Source organism: Silene latifolia, chromosome 9 (assembly GCF_048544455.1).
Source record: "Silene latifolia isolate original U9 population chromosome 9, ASM4854445v1, whole genome shotgun sequence".
Lineage (NCBI taxonomy): Eukaryota > Viridiplantae > Streptophyta > Magnoliopsida > Caryophyllales > Caryophyllaceae > Silene > Silene latifolia.
The window spans coordinates 140,668,811-140,687,931 of NC_133534.1; the positions used below are offsets into that span (position 1 = coordinate 140,668,811).

General features: G+C 40.1%; 1 non-coding gene across 1 annotated transcript; it reads left to right on the top strand.

The window, feature by feature from the left end:
• Positions 1 to 5,633: 5,633 nt before the first annotated feature.
• On the top strand, positions 5,634 to 5,740 carry LOC141604412 (small nucleolar RNA R71). Its single transcript, XR_012526113.1, has one exon. It is a non-coding gene; the product is annotated as a small nucleolar RNA R71 (small nucleolar RNA).
• Positions 5,741 to 19,121: the final 13,381 nt, after the last annotated feature.

The following is a 19,121-nucleotide window of genomic DNA, read 5'->3' on the forward strand; positions in this document are numbered from 1 at the left end:
TAATGGCTTAGTTGCTCTTGTCAAAGTTCCCAATTAGGCACTTTTCAAAACATTTCATCTAAATGCAACTATATGCTATGATGCCACTATTATATACATCCTAATGCAAGTGATTCTACCAACTAATATGACATATAAACTAAATGCAAGTCCTAAGTTCACATTGTTATACCGCATCAATCAAAATAAAGCCACATAGTCATTAACATAAAGAGGAAAAAGGAGATTGGAAAGATCATACCATGCGGTCTTCAATATCCTCATGTCTCGGATGTGGCGTAGTCGATCAATGTGAACAAGGATAGAACAAACACAATATATACAACAATATATACAAGACTACACTATAAAGGGAATAAACTTGTTTTTGGCTTTTCAAATTTTTCAAATTTTTATGGTTTTTCGAAATTTTTCAATTTTTTTGGATTTTTGAATAAGAAGTTAAGTTATAATTCCCCATCCCCACACTAATATGGGCATTGTCCTCAATGGCCAAAATGATGGGAAATTATGCAAACATGATGCATGATTTCTACACTAAATGCAAGCTACACTAATCTACACTACATGATGCATGGTTTTTTGTTTATGACGGACAGGATAATTTAGATTACCTCCCGTTGTGTATGCATTGACTTCCCCAAACCGAGTTAGACATTATTGCTAATGTCCTAAGGTTGGGTGTAGTTCATGCACACACAATGCAATGCATGAATCTAATTTGTCATTTTGGATTTTAAAAGGTGGGAACAATAAAATGAGAACACCTCATTGGGGCCTAGGTGTGAGACCTCTATGGTGCTAGGACTACTCCAACAATGATCAAGAAAAATAATTAAAACAAAGAAAGAAGTAGAACAAACCTCGAGAGGGTAGGAGCCTCCAAAGCTTGCTAATCTTCCATCATATCATCACTATAATCATCTTCCTCACGGGAAGTGGACTCATCGCCACTTCCCTCTTCACTTTCTTGTTCACCTTGCTCATCATCCTCTTCTCCTTCTTCACTAGCTTCTTCATCAATGTTATCATCAACATCTTCATCATCAACAACCTCATTGTCACCCGGAAGCTCACCCCTAGATGCACTCGGAAAGAAGACTTCTCTATCCGCCCAACTAGGCAAAGGACATGAAGGATAAAGTAGTCCTTGCCTAGCTAAGTGTAGGAGGGGTGGATATCGGGCTAAGTAAGCATCTTCCCGGTCCTTGAAGGCTTGCTTGTGCATCTCTTGCATAAGAAGAGTCACATAATCTTTGCTTGCTTCGACTCCTTCGGGTTTGAACTCTTGATACTTGAAAGGATAGGGTGGTGTGACAATGGAAGAGGAGGGCATTTCAATTTCACCCTTTTGTTGTCAGATGATATACTCGGCCTCTTTTGAAAGGGGAAGGAGATAATTGGTCCGGTGGACACTTAAACGACAAATCTTTGAAGGCAAAGTAAAAGATATAACCTCACTTGTGAGCCATCCATACTTGGTGTCAAGAGGGTTATGAGAGACCCACTTGTATTTGTTTATCATAGTATCAATATCAATGAGATGACCACCCTTCTTCGCCTCATACTTGTTATCCTTGTTGAAGTTCGGATCAAAGTATTTAGCTAAAATAGTGACTAGACCGCCATTCACAATAACGGTAGTGCCTTGCTTCCCACAATCAATGTTTAGCCATCTATCCACCAAAAGCCTTAGAGAGTTGAATGGCTTGGTGAATTCCCTTTCAATGTTCAAGGCCGACTCAAGAAGAACAAAATCGAGTTTGGTGAAATGGTTGGTGTCTTTTCTTGCAATGATGGTGTTTCCTATGACCTTGTGCCACACTCTAATGCCCGGATGGTGGACTAATAGAGCGCGACTAGCATGAAAGTTCTCAAATTTCCTTCCGGAAATCGCCTCCCAAAGAGGAGCGGGGTCATATTTGCCAACATTCTTGAAATAACTCGGTGAATCACTAAGACCCAAAGCTTTACCCATTTCCTCAAAGGAGATGCGCCTACTCACATTAGCTAGGCGAAACTCGATGCTTTCCATAGTCTCAACCTTGTTAACTTTTAAAGAACTCAAAAATTCTAAGGTAAGGGAGGGGTATGTCAATTCTTTTGATTCAAACAATTTTTCCAACCCCATGGCTTTAAAGAAGGCTCTAGTTTGCTCAAGGACACCCAAATTATCTAAGGCATCTTCACAAATAAACTTGGTGGATAAAAATGCTTTTCTAGCATACTTGGCAAAAGTGTCCCTATGGGATTTCGAAATGAAAATTACCTCCGGATAGTTCGAAAGTTGATCAATTTCCGGAGTAGTAGATGTTGTTGCTTCCATGGGAGGTTGTTGTTGTTGCACTTCCAAGTTTGGGCTAGCTACCACCATAGCCAATGCTTTCTTTGCTTGAAGACTCTTTTGCCTTGATAAGAGTGTCTTTGCCTTTGGTGCCTTTGCCTTTGTTGCTTTTGTTGCTCCCTTCGTCCTTGCCATTGATGATTAAACCAAGAAAAGAGTGAAAAATCTTCAATTTCTAATGTACCCAAATCGATTTAAAGGTGAAAGGCTTTGCCTTTATGAATTCAAAAATCGACTCAAAGGTTGAAGATTTTGTGCTTGGTTTTGATTTTTATTGAAAGAGGAGTGATTGATTTGTTGTTAAAAGGATGTTTTGATTTGATTTTGGTGAATGTTGTTGAGGAATCTTGTTTTTGTGATGGAGAGGATGAGGGTTTTGGAGTTATGGGGTTTATGAGTAGTGTTTTGAATGAGGAAATGAAGAAATGAATGTGGGAGGGGGTTTATAATAAACCCGAAATATTTGAAAAGCAGGGGGAAGACGGGCGGCTTTCCATCGGGACGGCTGGATTCTGCCTGTTCTGGGTTGGGAAATTCTCGCCTAAAGACGGGCGTCTTTCAGCAAAGACGCTCGGATTTGCAAACGCGGGACGGGCGTCTTTCAGTGAAGATGGGCGGATTCCTTTACAGGGATTTTTCTTGTTTTCTCAGCCAAAAAGACGGGCTCTTTCCTTTCAGGGCGGGCGTATTTCTGAAGACGGGCGGATTCATTGCGGGACGCCGGATTCTTGTGATCGAAAATTTCAAAAATTCACTCATGAAGGACGGGCGTCTTCTGCCCAATATGCCCGGATTGCCTGAAGACGGGCGGATTCTCTTGAATCCGCTCGGATTCTACCCCTTTTACCCGGATTCAGTTCCATCCGTGTACTTTGCATATCCCTTGTCATTTTTTCATTCTTCAAAATCTCGTGTTCTTCATTGTGGGGGCACTACTAAGGCACGAATAGCCTAGGCAATTGTTATCCTCACACTAAGCTAAAGCACTACACATTAATTGAAATCATTAGTCCTTCCCTCACTTCTCTCAAACGTGACAATTATCTTGATCAAAGTATAAAAATCCAAAAATAACAAAATGCAATACAAGAATTGAAATGCGAGTTAGGGAGTTAGAAATATTTACAAATGGTGGTTTAGGGAGGACTCCACCAAACTCTCATCCTTAGAGAGATTGTCATGGGGGCATGTCCATGGTGTTGTTGATGTTGCTCAACACCTTGAAGAAATAATCAAAAGCTTGTTCATTATCGTGATAAAGATCTTCAATAGATCTTTGCCCTTGTTGTCGTTCTTGATCGATAGCATTGCCAATGTAGGGATAAAAATCCCTTCAAACTCGTCGTCCCAAAGACCACAAACTTCATCCACTTGATCACTAAAGATCTCTTGAGTTGATAGAGACAACTCTCCCAATTTATTGTCTTGCCCAATGAGGCCATCCTCTTCTTCTTTGCTTGACTTTGATGAGCTTTGCAAGCTTTCTTTGTTACAATTCACTTGCTCTTTGAATGGAGCATCTTCAATTTTCTTCTTCCATTGGAGTTCCGACTTCTTCCTATCATCCTTCCGGCTATAATGATCAATCATGAAACATGGTTCATGCAAACGTGGAGCTCTCATAGTCTTGTCAAGATTAAAAGTTATACTCTCATCTCCCACTTCTAGAGTGAGCTCTCCATGTTATACATCAATCACCGCACCCGCGGTGTGTAAGAAAGGTCTTCCTAGGATGATTGGAATGTTGGAGTCTTCTTCCATGTCAACAATGACAAAGTCCGCCGGGATGAAAAATTTCCCAACTCTTACGGGAACATCTTCCCATATCCCTAATGGTGTCTTCGTCGATCTATCGGCCATTTGGAGTGTGATATTGGTGCATTTAAGCTCTCCCATCCCCAACCTTTTACTCACCGAGTACGGCATAACACTCACACTAGCCCCTAGATCACATAAGGCTTTGTTGATCGTGGTGTCGCCAATGGTACACGGTATTGAGAAGCTTCCCGGATTCTTGAGTTTTGGAGGTGAACTCCCTTGAAGTATTGCACTACTCACCTTAGTGAAGGCGATAGTCTCAAGCTTCCGAATCGACTTCTTCTTTGTGAGGATGTCTTTCATGTATTTTGCATAGGCCGGCACGTGATTGATTAATTCCGTGAAAGTAATTGAGACTTCCAAATTCTTCACAATTTCCATAAATTTTCCAAGTTGGTCATCAAATTTGGGCTTGGCGACTTGGAAAGGAAGTCTAATCACAATGGGCTCCTTCTCCTTGACCTTGTCTTCATTTTTCTTTGAAATTTCTTCTTTTTATGGTTCTCCATCCTTGGAGTTTTGCACAATTTCTTCTTTGTCACTAGCTTCCACAACTTCATCCTCAGCTTGCTTCTTCGGTGCTTCATACCTTGTACCACTTCTCAAGTGAATGGCACTAACCATTTCATGTCTTGGGGGATTACTTTAAGGTGGTAATTGCCCCTTTTGTCTTTGTGAGCTTGAAGATGCTAGTTGAGTCAATTGGGTTTCCAACATTTTGGTGTGAGCTAGGATGTTGTTGATGGTGATTTCCTTTGCTTGACTATCTTTTTGCATTTGAGTGAAAAACTCTTGTTGATTCTTTTGCATTTGGAGGACCGCTTTTTGAACATCAAAACCTTGGTCATTTTGTTGATTGTATGGAGTTTGATTTTGGTAACCTTGGTTTTGGTTGTAAAAGGGTCTTTGATTTTGGTTTCTCATGGGTGGTGGGGTGTATGTTGTTTGAGGGTTTTGAACATTTTGGCTTTTGTATGAGAGATTTGGATGGAATTTGGTATTTTCATTGTAATAGTTGGAATAAGGGGTACCACTCTTGTATGCTTGGAAAGCATTCACTTGTTCATTTGTTCCCCTACATTCACTTTGGTCATGTCCCAAAGTTCAACAATTCTCACATACCCCACTTGGGATTGATGAAGATGCCGTCATGGCATTAACATGATGCTTTGGTGATTTTGAGGCTTCTTCAAGTCTAGCCATAGCTTTTTCAAACTTCAAATTGATTGTGTCAATGTGAGCACTAATTTGAGCACCCAATTGAGTAATGGAGTCCACTTCATGCTTTCCTCCTCTAGTAGCCTTGCGAGGTCTACTATATTGTGAGTTATGGACCGCCATTTCCTCAATCTTGTTTCAAGTTTGATTGTCATCAACTTCGGTGAACATTCCATTTGATCCCATGTTGAGAATGTTCCTTGAATCTTCATATAAACCGTTCCAAAATTGTTGTACGATGAACCACTCACTAAGTCCATGGTGAGGACATGAGCGATAAATTCCCTTGAACCGCTCCCAAGCTTCATACAAAGATTCTTCATCCCTTTGCTTAAAACCCGTAATTTGAGCTCTTAGCATGTTAGTCTTTTCCGGTGGATAGAACTTTTTGTAGAAAGCTAGAGCTAACTTCTTCCAAGAATTAATTCCGAGAGTAGCCTTATCAAGGCCTTTCAACCATTGTTTCGCGGTACCAATTAGAGAAAAAGGAAATAAGACCCATCGAATTTGGTCTTGAGTTACACCGGTTTGAGAAATCGCATCACAATAGTCACAAAAGGTTTCCATATGAGAATGAGGGTCTTCACTAGGCATCCCCCAAATTGGCTTCTTTCGACTAATTGGATAAATGCGGATTTGGCAATAAAATTTCCGGTTAGATGTTGTGGTGTGGGAGTACCATTGGGTAGGTTCTCCTCGGTGGGTACGGAATGTGATGAAAACTTAGGCATTGTGGGTTGATTTTGTGTTGTATTTTGTGTTGGGTTCTCCTCACCTTCTCTTGCAAAAGGGTTGATGAACTCAATAGTTGGTTGAATATCTACAACCTCACCAATACCTCTCAAATTTCTCCTAGCAAGTCTTCTATTGGTTGTCAAAGTTCTTTCAATTTCACGATCAAAAGGTAACAAATCACCTTGTGACCTTCTAGACATGCAAAATATCAAACAACTCGAAAACAATTAGAATAAACCTTGAGGAGTTTTACTTCCCCAAGGCAAAGAAGACACAACTAACAACAATATAAGAAAATCTAAATCAAGTTAACACCGTCCCCGGCAACGGCGCCATTTTTGGTCGGAATTCGGAGCTATATTCTATTTTTCGGAACAATTGTCGTTGGAAGCACCTAGACCAAAACACAATTTATAACTTCACAAACAACTCTACAATTAGTAAAGAGGCAAGTAAAGGTCGGATCCCAAGGGACGGGAATTGAGATGAGATTTCTATTGCAACTAGTGGTGTCTTAGGGGTGTCACAATTTGGGTTGATGTAGAAGGTCACTAAACTAAATAGCAATGAAAGTAAACAAGTAAGATGAATTAAAAGGGTTGTAAACAATTGATAAAAAGCACTAGGATGTCATGGGGTCATAGGGGAATCATGGGAATTGATCATACAAACATATTCTCAAATTATAAGCAAGCAATTATTGTTGTGATAGATTGAGTTGGGTTATATCTTACAATCCCAGGAAAGTTTGGGTCCCGGAGCCGAATCGATTAGATTGTACAACACCTACAAGTCGACTTAATCTTCCCTACTCAACAACATGCATGGTCTAATGAGACTCGAGTTGGTTTATGTCTTACAAGTCTCATTGAAAAGATAGATGATGGGTAAAAAATGCAAGGATTCTGATGTGAACATTATTTGCGCACATTTAGTCCCCTAATTGAGCCTATTTTGCATACTATTATAGCATTTCATGGCCATTTTATCCGTCAAAACCTTCCTATTTGCTTTTCTATCGCATTTCATATGTTTTGTAGAAAAGGAGATAATAAGGCGGAAATTCCCGTCTTTCGTGCATATTTGGAAGCTTATTGATGATTTTAGATGGACTAGTATAAAGAGGAGGCAAGAATGATGACCAATGATGTAGGAATAAAGAGTATATAGAAGGGTCATAAGGTTTAAAGCAAGGAGGAAAAGCAAGGAAGCCATTCATGAAGAAAATTGCTCGGAACGCAAACCAAGAGTTGCTCCTTTGGCTCTGAAAATATGTTAGATGGAACGGCGTCGAAAAATCAAGCGATCTAGGCTTTTGAATCACTCCAATAGGAGTCCGGATGAGAAAATGACGTCCGTTTTACAATCCGAGGTCAAACAAAGAAGCTGTTCGGGAATCCGCGCGTCCCGAGACAAATCCGCCCGTCTTCCCTACAAGACGCCCGTCTTTTGGCTGGGAAAAACAAGAAATTTTGCTGGAAGAGAATCCGCCCGGATTCCCCTGCCACAATCCGCCCGGATTCCCTACAATCCGCCCGGATTCCCTACAATCCGCCCGTCTTCTCCCAGAATCCGCCCGGATTCCCCTACCTGAATCCGCCCGTCCCGACACCAATCCGCACGGATTCCTCCACTGCACAATTTCGTCTTCTCCAAGCTACAAAGAAAGAAGCCCTTCCTTCGAAAAATACCGGCTCCTCCTTGCTCAATCTAAAAAGTGTAATTACTATTTTAGCCTTAGTTAACCCTAAATGCATCCACCTAATTTCCACTATAAATACCCCATCTTTGTAATTAATCAAGCATGAGTTTTTAGGAGGAAATTCTCTTAGATTAGATTAGGAGTAGATTAGAATAGATTACTCTTTAATCTTTCCACAAATTACACATTAATCTTTCCATAATTATTGTTCGAGTTTATTATTCAAGTTTATTATTGGGTAATTGAAGATTATTGGGTTATTATTGGGAGATTGACAACCTTCCATCAATCATCAAGTTCTTCTATTATTCTTTGCTTTATTATTTGGATCATCTTAAGTTGGTATAATTCCTATACTCTTTAATCTTTATTGTTCATTTCTTCATTCTATTATCATGTTTATACTTGTTGTGATGATTGACACCCTTATTAACATGTTAAACTTGATAATGAGTGAGTAGTCCTTTAGCTAGGATTAATGGGTAATTAAGGGAAACCAACATGGGATTGATTCATGCTTAATCTAATATGTTCACATGATTAAATTGCTTGCTTGTTGTGATGTCAACTTTATGCACATGTTATGTTTGATGAAATGCTAAGCCTATGAATCCTTGCATTTACAACCATCTCTTATCTACTCAACTTGACTTGTAAGATATAACCCAACTCGAGTCTTGTTAGATCATGCATAGAAGTTGAATAGGAGGAAAGTAAGTCGACTTGTAGGTGTTGTACAATCTAATAGATTCGGCTCCGGGACCCAACCCTTCCTATGAACCGTAAGACATAACCCAACTCGGTTCCCTCACAACACTAATTGCTTGCATATAATTGTAAACATGTTTGTATGATCAAAACCATGAATCCCCCATGACCCCATGATATCCTAGCACTTTTAATCAATTGTTTACATCCTTTATTTCATTGCTTGTTTTACCTTATTGCTTTTATTAGTCTAGAACACAACTACAAACCCCATCAATTGTGACACTAGCATAAATTGAGATAGATGGACTTAGAACCCAAAGCACACCGTCCCATGGATCGACCTCGACTTACCGCTAGCTAGTTGTATGTTGAGTATTATAAATGTGTTTGATTGGATGAGTGACGACATCGTCCGGATCAAAATGGCGCCGTTGCCGGGGACGGTGCTATGTGATTAAGTTCTTATTTGTTTGTCTATTTTAATTGTGCTTTCACCTTGAGGAACTTGTTCCTCAAGGATTGTTCTTACCATTTTTGTGTAGTTTTCATGCGTGTAGTTGTTAACTTGTCTTAACTATGATGATGACCCAAGACTTAACATATGGAGTATGTGGTAGATTCTTTGAGTATGACTATGGGTATGGGGAGTTTGAGGAGCAAGTCAACACAAACCTACCTTATTACTTATACAACGAAAATCCTAACCACTACCCCAATTTTTCCCACCAAAATCACCACACCCAATATCAACAACAACCACCCACCCAATACCCATTTCACAATGAACTTCAATCGCCACAATACAACCACTTTCACAGCTACCCACAACAAAAAGATGAACCCATTCAAAACATGATTCTCCAAATGATGGGAGATCAACAAAACTTCTTCAAACAAATGCTAGAAGAGAGCCAAAAAGAAGATAATGTTCTTAAAGACATTGTTATCCAAAGAGAGGAATTGAGGATTCAAATTGCCCAATTAAAAGAATCCCAAGCAATCACTCCCCACCATTCTTTGGACATTGAGCATAAATGCGAATTTGAAGTAGTGACCTTTGACATGGAAGATGAGAAGTGGGAGGAGCCAAGTTCCTTGAGCTCTTGTGACTATGAAAGTGTTGTGTTCGATGAAGAAGACATGAGGTTGAGCAAACCAAATACTCTTAACCTTTGTGAGTATGAGGGTGTGTCTTTTGATATGGACGTCGAGGTGTTGAAAAAAGAGTTACATGAAGCCCACATTTATGATTCATGTGAAGATAGCAACAATGATGATGAACCTAGAGGAGGGACTCACAATATCACCTTGCTTGAGGAGCCTATCCTTGAGGCATTTGAGATACCCTATCATGAAGAAGAACGTCCTTCCTTTATTCTTCATGAAGACCACTTGGCACCTATCATGGAGCCAATGATCATTGAAGAGGATATGATAGACCTTCTTCAAAAGGCCAAAGTTTCTTACAAGAGCTATTTGGTGAAAAAGCTCAAAGAGAAAATTGCTCGTGAGGCTACTTGTGAAGATTTGGCACCCACTATCTCAACTCCTATGGTATCCAATCATCAAAGCCATGAAAATTCTCCTTCTACCTTGGAAGGATTGAAAAATCAAAATGCTATCATCATCACCAAAATTGAAGAAGAAGTTGGTAAGTGGAAGTCCACGGATGAAAATGAACCACACTTCATGCTTAATGTTGACAAGAATCATGGGTTTACCCATTTGAAGCATCGGGAAAGCTCTAACGCTAAGGAGAAGGCAAGAAAAAGAACATTCTACAAGCCTCCTTGGCCAAATTTCATATTCAAATTGAGCAACCCATACTTGTGCTTATTTGGAGCTTGTTCACAAGCTTTTGATCTTTTATTAAGAGCTTTGAGCTCTATGGATAAGAATTTAAAATTGAACTAGTTTGGTGGAGTCCTATCTCAAACCACCATTTGTAAGATATTTCTTGAACCCCTTTATTTTGTATAATATTGTACATTTCCATTTGCATTCAATTTCTTGCATAAGAGAGAAGAGAGAGAGAGTCATCTTACATGTTTCATGAGCAAATTTCAGAAAGAGATAAGGAAAAAGAGAAAATTGGTGAGAAGGGGTGCGTTACTTCACGAAAAAAGGAAGAAAAAGAAGGAAAAGAACAGAAGACGCCCTGATCGAAAGGAGGACGCCCGACCAAGACCCGCGGAAAAGAAAAGGCTAAAACTAAAGGAGAATCCGTGCGGATTCAAGCGAATCCGCCCGTCCTGGACAATACGTCCGTCTTCTTCACGGGACGCCCGTCCCGTGTGTCATCCAGAAGCAAGATTTTAAGCGGTGAAAGAATCCGTGCGGATTGTTTACAATCCGCCCGTCCCGATCAAACCGCGCGTCCTAGGCACAATACGCCCGACTTTTCCCACTTCCCAGCCAAGGAAGTTTGCTGTGTTTGAATCCGAGCGGATTCTAGCAAAGACGCCCGTCTTCTTCCTCGACAATCCGCCCGTCCCGACTGAAATCCGCTCGGATTGTCCTGTTCCTGCAGATAAAACGAGTCCGACCCAACCTTATCCGTTCGGATTCCCTACTCCTTCTATATAATCACCCCCATTTCTCCCTCATTTCCTCACCTTACCAAACCCTAAAACACTCATATCAATCCTCAAAATCACCATCCCACCCTCAAAAACACCCCCATCACCAACATCCAAATGGCACCATTGACAAAAACCAAAGGAAAGGCCAAGAAATTGGTTGAATCATTCGGGAAGAAGCGCAAGGGATCAACCTCTTCAACACCGCGAGAGGTAGTACTACCAAGGAGCACCCGACCCTTAATGAGGGGAGGCATTGAACAACTCAACCACTTCCAAGAAGTGCTCTTTCAATCCGACGACCACCGCCAAAAATTTGTCGAGCTACTAGGTAAGAAGTACGAACCTACTCAATTTGTAGACACTAGGGTGTTGGAAATCCTTAAGATAAGGTACCCTACCGAGATGTTCTTTAATGGCCTTGGCATTGGGAAACTTTTCCATGCCCATGAAGAGACTTACCTTAGTCTCACCCTTGAATTCTTGAGTAGCCTTCGCATTATGGCGGATACCCACAACAATGTGGGCATGGAGTTTAGGTTATGCAACCTAGACCATGTTCTTTCTCTTGAGGAATTTGCCTATGTTTTCGGTCTTGAAGTACCCACCGACCATACCGAAAAGCCCGATAATTTTGGTGTGGACTTTCTTTGGAAGGCTATCTCCGGGAGGGACTTTACCCATATAAAGCGTTGCTATACCTTTGCCATCCAACATCCGGTGATTCGATTCACCGAACGCTTTGTAGGCGGTTGCATCAATGGGAGGTACGAACAAGATAGGTGTACTCTCATCGACTTAACTTTTCTTGAGTCCTATTTGAAAGTACGAGCGGTGAGGCGTTATAACTTTAATACGCCACTTGAGATACTTACTAGGTTCCCTGATTTTGCTCAAGGGACCACCCAACTCAAAACCTTCGTGATGGGAGGTCTAATTACCATTTTGGCCCACCACCTTTGTCCCGGGTTCAATACCCGAGGAACCTATACTCCTCTTGAAGGGAGGACTTTGATTGATGAGCACACCATCTTCCACAGTCACCGATGGTGTAACTACACTCGAGATGGGAGTGTGGAGTGGCACACAAAGGGATGCACTTCAATGATCCTTGAGGGATGGAAGATACCGGGCATTGATCCAAGATTGAGTCCATACTCTCCTCCACCAAGCTACCTCCTTGATATCCAAATTCTTGATAATCCCCCTCAAAGGGAAGAGCCACACCGTCAACCACCTCGTGGAGGGCCGGGAGTACATATTCGCCCACCTTCCTACGTACCTATTCCGCCATACCCTACTCCTTATACCGAATTTCAACCGGCAATCCCCAATACCCCGGGTATTAATGATTTGATGGCACTCATGAATAGAGTGGACCTTGGGGTGCATAAAGGGAGGGAAGACAACTACTTGGCCCTCTACCCCCAATACTATAACATGGCTCAACAAGGGTATATTGACCCCGATGGTCCTAAGCCCTCTTGGGCACAACCGGAGCTCTTGTTCCCAAATTATGGGGACCAAGCTTGGGGTCGAGGAGACGGAGGGCATTCTAGCCAAGGTGGAGGGTACTCGGGTCAAGGAGGAGGATTTGACCAAGGAGGATATTGGGGCCAAGCATCCGGATATGATCAAGGCGGAAGCTCTCATGGTTATGGCTATGATTAAAATGAGGATGACGAGTGAAAGAGGCCTACTTCACCACTCCCATTTGTATGATACCCATCTCTCCCTCTATCTCTTTTGTATACATTGCATTTAGTGTAGCTTTTGCATGCATTTGTATTATATTTCATATTGCATTTACATTAGTTAGTTCATAGTATAGTTGCATTGTAATATAATTCATATAGATAATTGCATGTAGACTAGAATTCATGCATAGTCACTAATGACCAATCCTATTCTTTTCTACACTAGAAATAGTGTTTAAATCGGTTTGGGGAGGTTTGATCATAGGTGACCATAGTCTACTAGAAATCATGCATCATATAGTATAGTTTAGATTGCATTCATTTGTTATATATGTCATATATAATTGCATTTAGTTAGAGCATGCATTCATTCATACCATATCATTGCATTTGTACTTTATTTCAAAAAAATCAAAAATCCAAAAACATGTATTTCCTTTTTATTCCTACTCCTACATGTACATTGAGGACAATGTCCAAAATAAAGTGGGGGATGGGAATTTATATTAAAAAAATGCATAAAAATTGAAAAATTTCGAAAAATCCCAAAAATATGTCTTTTACTTTCATAAAAACAAAAACCATAAAAATTTGAAAAATTTAAAAATCCAAAAACAAGTTCATTTCCTTTGTAGTGTAGACTTGTATATATTGTGTTTGTTCATCCTTTTTCACATTGATTGACTACGCCACATCCGAGACATGAGGATATTGAAGACCGCATGGTATGATCTTTCCAATCTCCTTTTTTCTCTTTATGTTGATGACTATGTGGCTTTATTTTGGTGGATGCGGTATAAACAATGTGAATTTAGGACTTGCATTTAGATTATATGGCATATTAGTTGGTAGAATCATTTGCATTAGGATGTTTATATGCTAGTTGCATCATGGCATGTAGTTGCATGTTAGAAAAATTTTGTGAAACCGTCTATTTGGGAAGCTTGACAAGTATATATAGGCCCTAGTAGATGTTTTTTCTTCTTAAGACTTTGCTTGTTAGAATACTTGTAAAACACCCTAGGATGTGTCATGCTAGTATCCTTTGACCCATGGATTAAAGCCTAGTCAAGAGTACCTTGTGGTGTGATAACTCCTTGGCTACCGTTTATTCCAAGGTGACCCTTGAAACCATGCATCCATCCATCATCCATGTTCTACCACATTTTTGTCATCAAAGGGAATGGGCACAAAAAGAAATTGATTTGAGTTCAATGAAATAAAAAGTGAAAGAAAGTTTGCAAAAATGCATCAAAAGAAAAGAGGAGTAAAAATAGACTCCAAAAGCTTCAAATATAAGACACCCTCACTACATATGGGGTGACTTTGAAAATGTTCAAAAGAAATGCAAAAAAAAAAAATTGAAAAGTTGTCAAGTATTGAAATGCCAAAAATCAAAAAGAAATGGCAAGAAAGTGTTCTCAAATGTCAAATGCCACAAGAAATTGGGGGGAAAAATAAAAACAAAAGCAAACTCCCAAAGTGAAACTCAAATATCTATTGATCCCTTTATCCATCGTATCCATTTTTGTGCATGGTAGAGAGGGGACGACCCTTCTTCTTGTCTAGGCAAGAGGGGGAATTCCGCGATCCTCCAGTGTTTCTAACACCATAGGGAGTCTATTCGTGACGAAAGCATTTAACGATTGAGGACAAAGGTACCCTAGCTTGACACAACTTGGAGGTGATTTGTTGGTATCCTTCTAGGCTTAGTAGTTTGAAGAAATTGCATCTATGAAGGAGTGTGTACCCTTGAATTGCTTCCCTTGTAGATAATTTCCGCCACTTAGATGAGGAAAGTGGCTATTCTTTTGTAGATGCATCCATTACTTGATTTTGTGTGCTTAATGTTTGGATGTGTCGCCATTTTGGCAAGACCCACCTTGCCTTGCAAGAAGGCATCTTACCTCATGGTTGTCTTGTTGTGAGTTGAAGGGGCGGAGTGAGACCCGCTAATTGTCTCATATCGGTTATGTTATTAGGTTAGTTTAAATAAAGGTCTAGTTTTAGTCACCTCTTTACTCGGGACGAGTAAAGGTTCGGTTTTGGGATATTTGATGTGAACATTATTTGCGCACATTTACTCCCCTAATTGAGCCTATTTTGCATACTATTATAGCATTTCATGGCCATTTTATCCGTCAAAACCTTCCTATTTGCTTTTCTATCGCATTTCATATGTTTTGTAGAAAAGGAGATAATAAGGCGGAAATTCCCGTCTTTCGTGCATATTTGGAAGCTTATTGATGATTTTAGATGGACTAGTATAAAGAGGAGGCAAGAATGATGACCAATGATGTAGGAATAAAGAGTATATAGAAGGGTCATAAGGTTTAAAGCAAGGAGGAAAAGCAAGGAAGCCATTCATGAAGAAAATTGCTCGGAACGCAAACTAAGAGTTACTCCTTTGGCTCTGAAAATATGTTAGATGGAACGGCGTCGAAAAATCAAGCGATCTAGGCTTTTGAATCACTCCAATAGGAGTCCGGATGAGAATATGACGTCCGTTTTACAATCCGAGGTCAAACAAAGAAGCTGTTCGGGAATCCGCGCGTCCCGAGACAAATCCGCCCGTCTTCCCTACAAGACGCCCGTCTTTTGGCTGGGAAAAACAAGAAATTTTGCTGGAAGAGAATCCGCCCGGATTCCCTACAATCCGCTCGGATTCCCCTGCCACAATCCGCCCGGATTCCCTACAATCCGCCCGTCTTCTCCCAGAATCCGCCCGGATTCCCCTACCTGAATCCGCCCGTCCCGACACCAATCCGCACGGATTCCTCCACAGCACAATTTCGTCTTCTCCAAGCTACAAAGAAAGAAGCCCTTCCTTCGAAAAATACCGGCTCCTCCTTGCTCAATCTAAAAAGTGTAATTACTATTTTAGCCTTAGTTAACCCTAAATGCATCCACCTAATTTCCACTATAAATACCCCATCTTTGTAATTAATCAAGCATGAGTTTTTAGGAGGAAATTCTCTTAGATTAGATTAGGAGTAGATTAGAATAGATTACTCTTTAATCTTTCCGCAAATTACACATTAATCTTTCCATAATTATTGTTCGAGTTTATTATTCAAGTTTATTATTGGGTAATTGAAGATTATTGGGTTATTATTGGGAGATTGACAACCTTCCATCAATCATCAAGTTCTTCTATTATTCTTTGCTTTATTATTTGGATCATCTTAAGTTGGTATAATTCCTATACTCTTTAATCTTTATTGTTCATTTCTTCATTCTATTATCATGTTTATACTTGTTGTGATGATTGACACCTTTATTAACATGTTAAACTTGATAATGAGTGAGTAGTCCTTTAGCTAAGATTAGTGGGTAATTAAGGGAAACCAACATGGGATTGATTCATGCTTAATCTAATATGTTCACATGATTAAATTGCTTGCTTGTTGTGATGTCAACTTTATGCACATGTTATGTTTGATGAAATGCTAAGCCTATGAATCCTTGCATTTACAACCATCTCTTATCTACTCGATTTGACTTGTAAGATATAACCCAACTCGAGTCTTGTTAGATCATGCATAGAAGTTGAATAGGAGGAAAGTAAGTCGACTTGTAGGTGTTGTACAATCTAATCGATTCGGCTCCGGGACCCAACCCTTCCTATGAACCGTAAGACATAACCCAACTCGGTTCCCCCACAACACTAATTGCTTGCATATAATTGTAAACATGTTTGTATGATCAAAACCATGAATCCCCCATGACCCCATGATATCCTAGCACTTTTAATCAATTGTTTACAGCCTTTATTTCATTGCTTGTTTTACCTTATTACTTTTATTAGTCTAGAACACAACTACAAACCCCATCAATTGTGACACTAGCATAAATTGAGATAGATGGACTTAGAACCCAAAGCACACCGTCCCATGGATCGACCTCGACTTACCGCTAGCTAGTTGTATGTTGAGTATTATAAATGTGTTTGATTGGATGAGTGACGACATCGTCCGGATCAGATTCATAGGCTCGCATTTCATCAAACATAACATGTGCATGGGTTGAGATCAAAACAAGCAAGCAAATAAACCATGAAAGCATATTAATTTAAGCATGAATCATTCCCCATGTTGGTTTCCCTAATTACCCATTAACCCTAGCTAGGTGACTACTCACTCATTATCATGTTGAACATGCTAGCAAGGTTGTCAATCATACCAACAAAGTGAAACATGATGAATAAATGAAAGTAATTAACAATAATTAAAAAGGGATTAAGAGAATTATACCTACTAATGATTCCAATAATAAAGCAAGAATAAAAGAAGTACTTGATGCTTGATTGAGAGGTTGTCAATCTCCCAAAAATAACCCAAATAATCTTCAATTACCCAAAATAAAGAATGAACAAAAGAGAGATTAAGGAAATAAAACTTGTATTAAAACTTGATTAATTGTTGATTACAAAACTAAAGTGAGATTTGATTGATATTAACTACACTAAAGATTGCTAAGAAGAACCTGCTCTTCCAATTAGACTAATGGGGTATTTATAGTGGAAATTAGGTGGATGCATTAGGGTTAACTAAGGCTAAATTAGTAATTACACTTTTTAGATTTGAGCAGGGAAACGCCGGTATTTTTCGAAGGATGGGCATCTCTCATTGAGGCTTGAAGAAGATGAAATTGCGCTGCCTTGGAATCCGTGCGTCTTAGGCACGGGACATGCGGATTCAGGTGTCTCTGCCCGGGCGTCTTTGGGAGAAGACGGGCGTCTTGTGGTAGCAGCTGCCCGGGCGTCTTTGGGAGAAGACGCACGGATTGTGAAGGTGGAGGACGGGCGGCTTCAGCACAATCCGCACGGATTGCTGCTCAGCTTTGTTTCTTCTTCTTTTCTTCCCTTTCTCTTCATAAAATCCTTGGGGATTTCCTTGGGGATGCAAGGATCTTTCCTCATCATTGCCCATCTACTATAATATGTACAAAGGCCTTCTAATCTTGTCTCTCCTTGATGCTTGGTCATTGAATTCAATCAATTTAGTCTCATTTTGCCATGAAAATGGAAGGTTTGCACTCCTTTCCTACCAAGGACACAAAACCTCAAAGAATATGCAAAACAAAGAACTAAAGACGATAAATGACCCAAATATGCACTAAAAAGCATGGGAACAAGGCTAATTCGGGGGCTAAATATGCTCTAATTATGGTCACATCAGTGCTTGGTGCAAACCTTCCAAGGGAGGTAATGGATGGCTTTCTGAGACGTACCTGGCCGAATTATGAGGTATCATAGATCTCATTCCTTCCAAATGGTTTGTTTGTAGTGCGTTTTGCAAAAGTTGAACATCTTAAACTAGTGTTGCAAAATGGAATGTTCCTTTTTGATGGGAAACCATTGGTCCTTAGGGCATGGGAACCTGAAGTTAGGATTTCAAAGGTAACTGTCAAATCTGTACCTATTTGGGTTAAATTGGTGGGGCTAGATCTAAAATTCTGGGGTGCAAAATGCTTAGAGAAGTTGGCTTCCTTGGTTGGTAAATTTGTAAGGATTGATGAATTAACGTCTGCTAAAACTTTGCTGGGCTTTGCTCGTGTTTTAGTTGAGGTAGAAATTGACCAGCAATTCCCAAATCGTATCATGTTTGAGGATGAGTTAGGGAAAGAGGTATATGTTGCAGTTGAGTATGATTGGTTACCAGTGACTTGTGCTAAATGCAAAGGTATTGGGCATACTGCTGCAATGTGTAGAAGGAAGGAATTGCTGGCTCAGAAACCTGTTAATAGACCTAAATCTAAACTAGCATGGATTCCAAAACCTAAACAGGTTGCAGTAGTTACTATTGATGAGTCTGAATTTCCTGCTTTAGGAGTAAATCAGAATGGTGCAGGGGAGGTCAACCTAGGTGATCCTACTGTTATTACTACTACACCCGTGGTTACTCCAGCAGCACGTCCACAGGACACTCTCACTCCAGCAAGGGTGTTAACCAGGGTTACTAGACATGAGTCTAGGTTGAATGGGCATATGGAGGAGGAATTCTTGGTGGATTTTAATACTGAAATGTCTGGCTGTGCTGAAATGGTTGACAAAGGGGGTAGAGCTGGGGTGGTGCTCTATCCCAATGAGTAAGTTTGGAGTGTGGAATGTAAGGGGTCTAAACAGTGAAAATAAGCAAAAGGATGTGAAGTGGTTTCTCCACCAGCATGATGTTTGCATGTTTGGACTCCTTGAGACTAGAGTCAAAGCTCAGTCTCAGAGTAAGGTAGTTGATAATGTTTGTTATAACTGGGAGTATATTATAAATAGAAATTGTCATCATGGAGGAAGGATTTGGTTATTGTGGAAGGCTTCT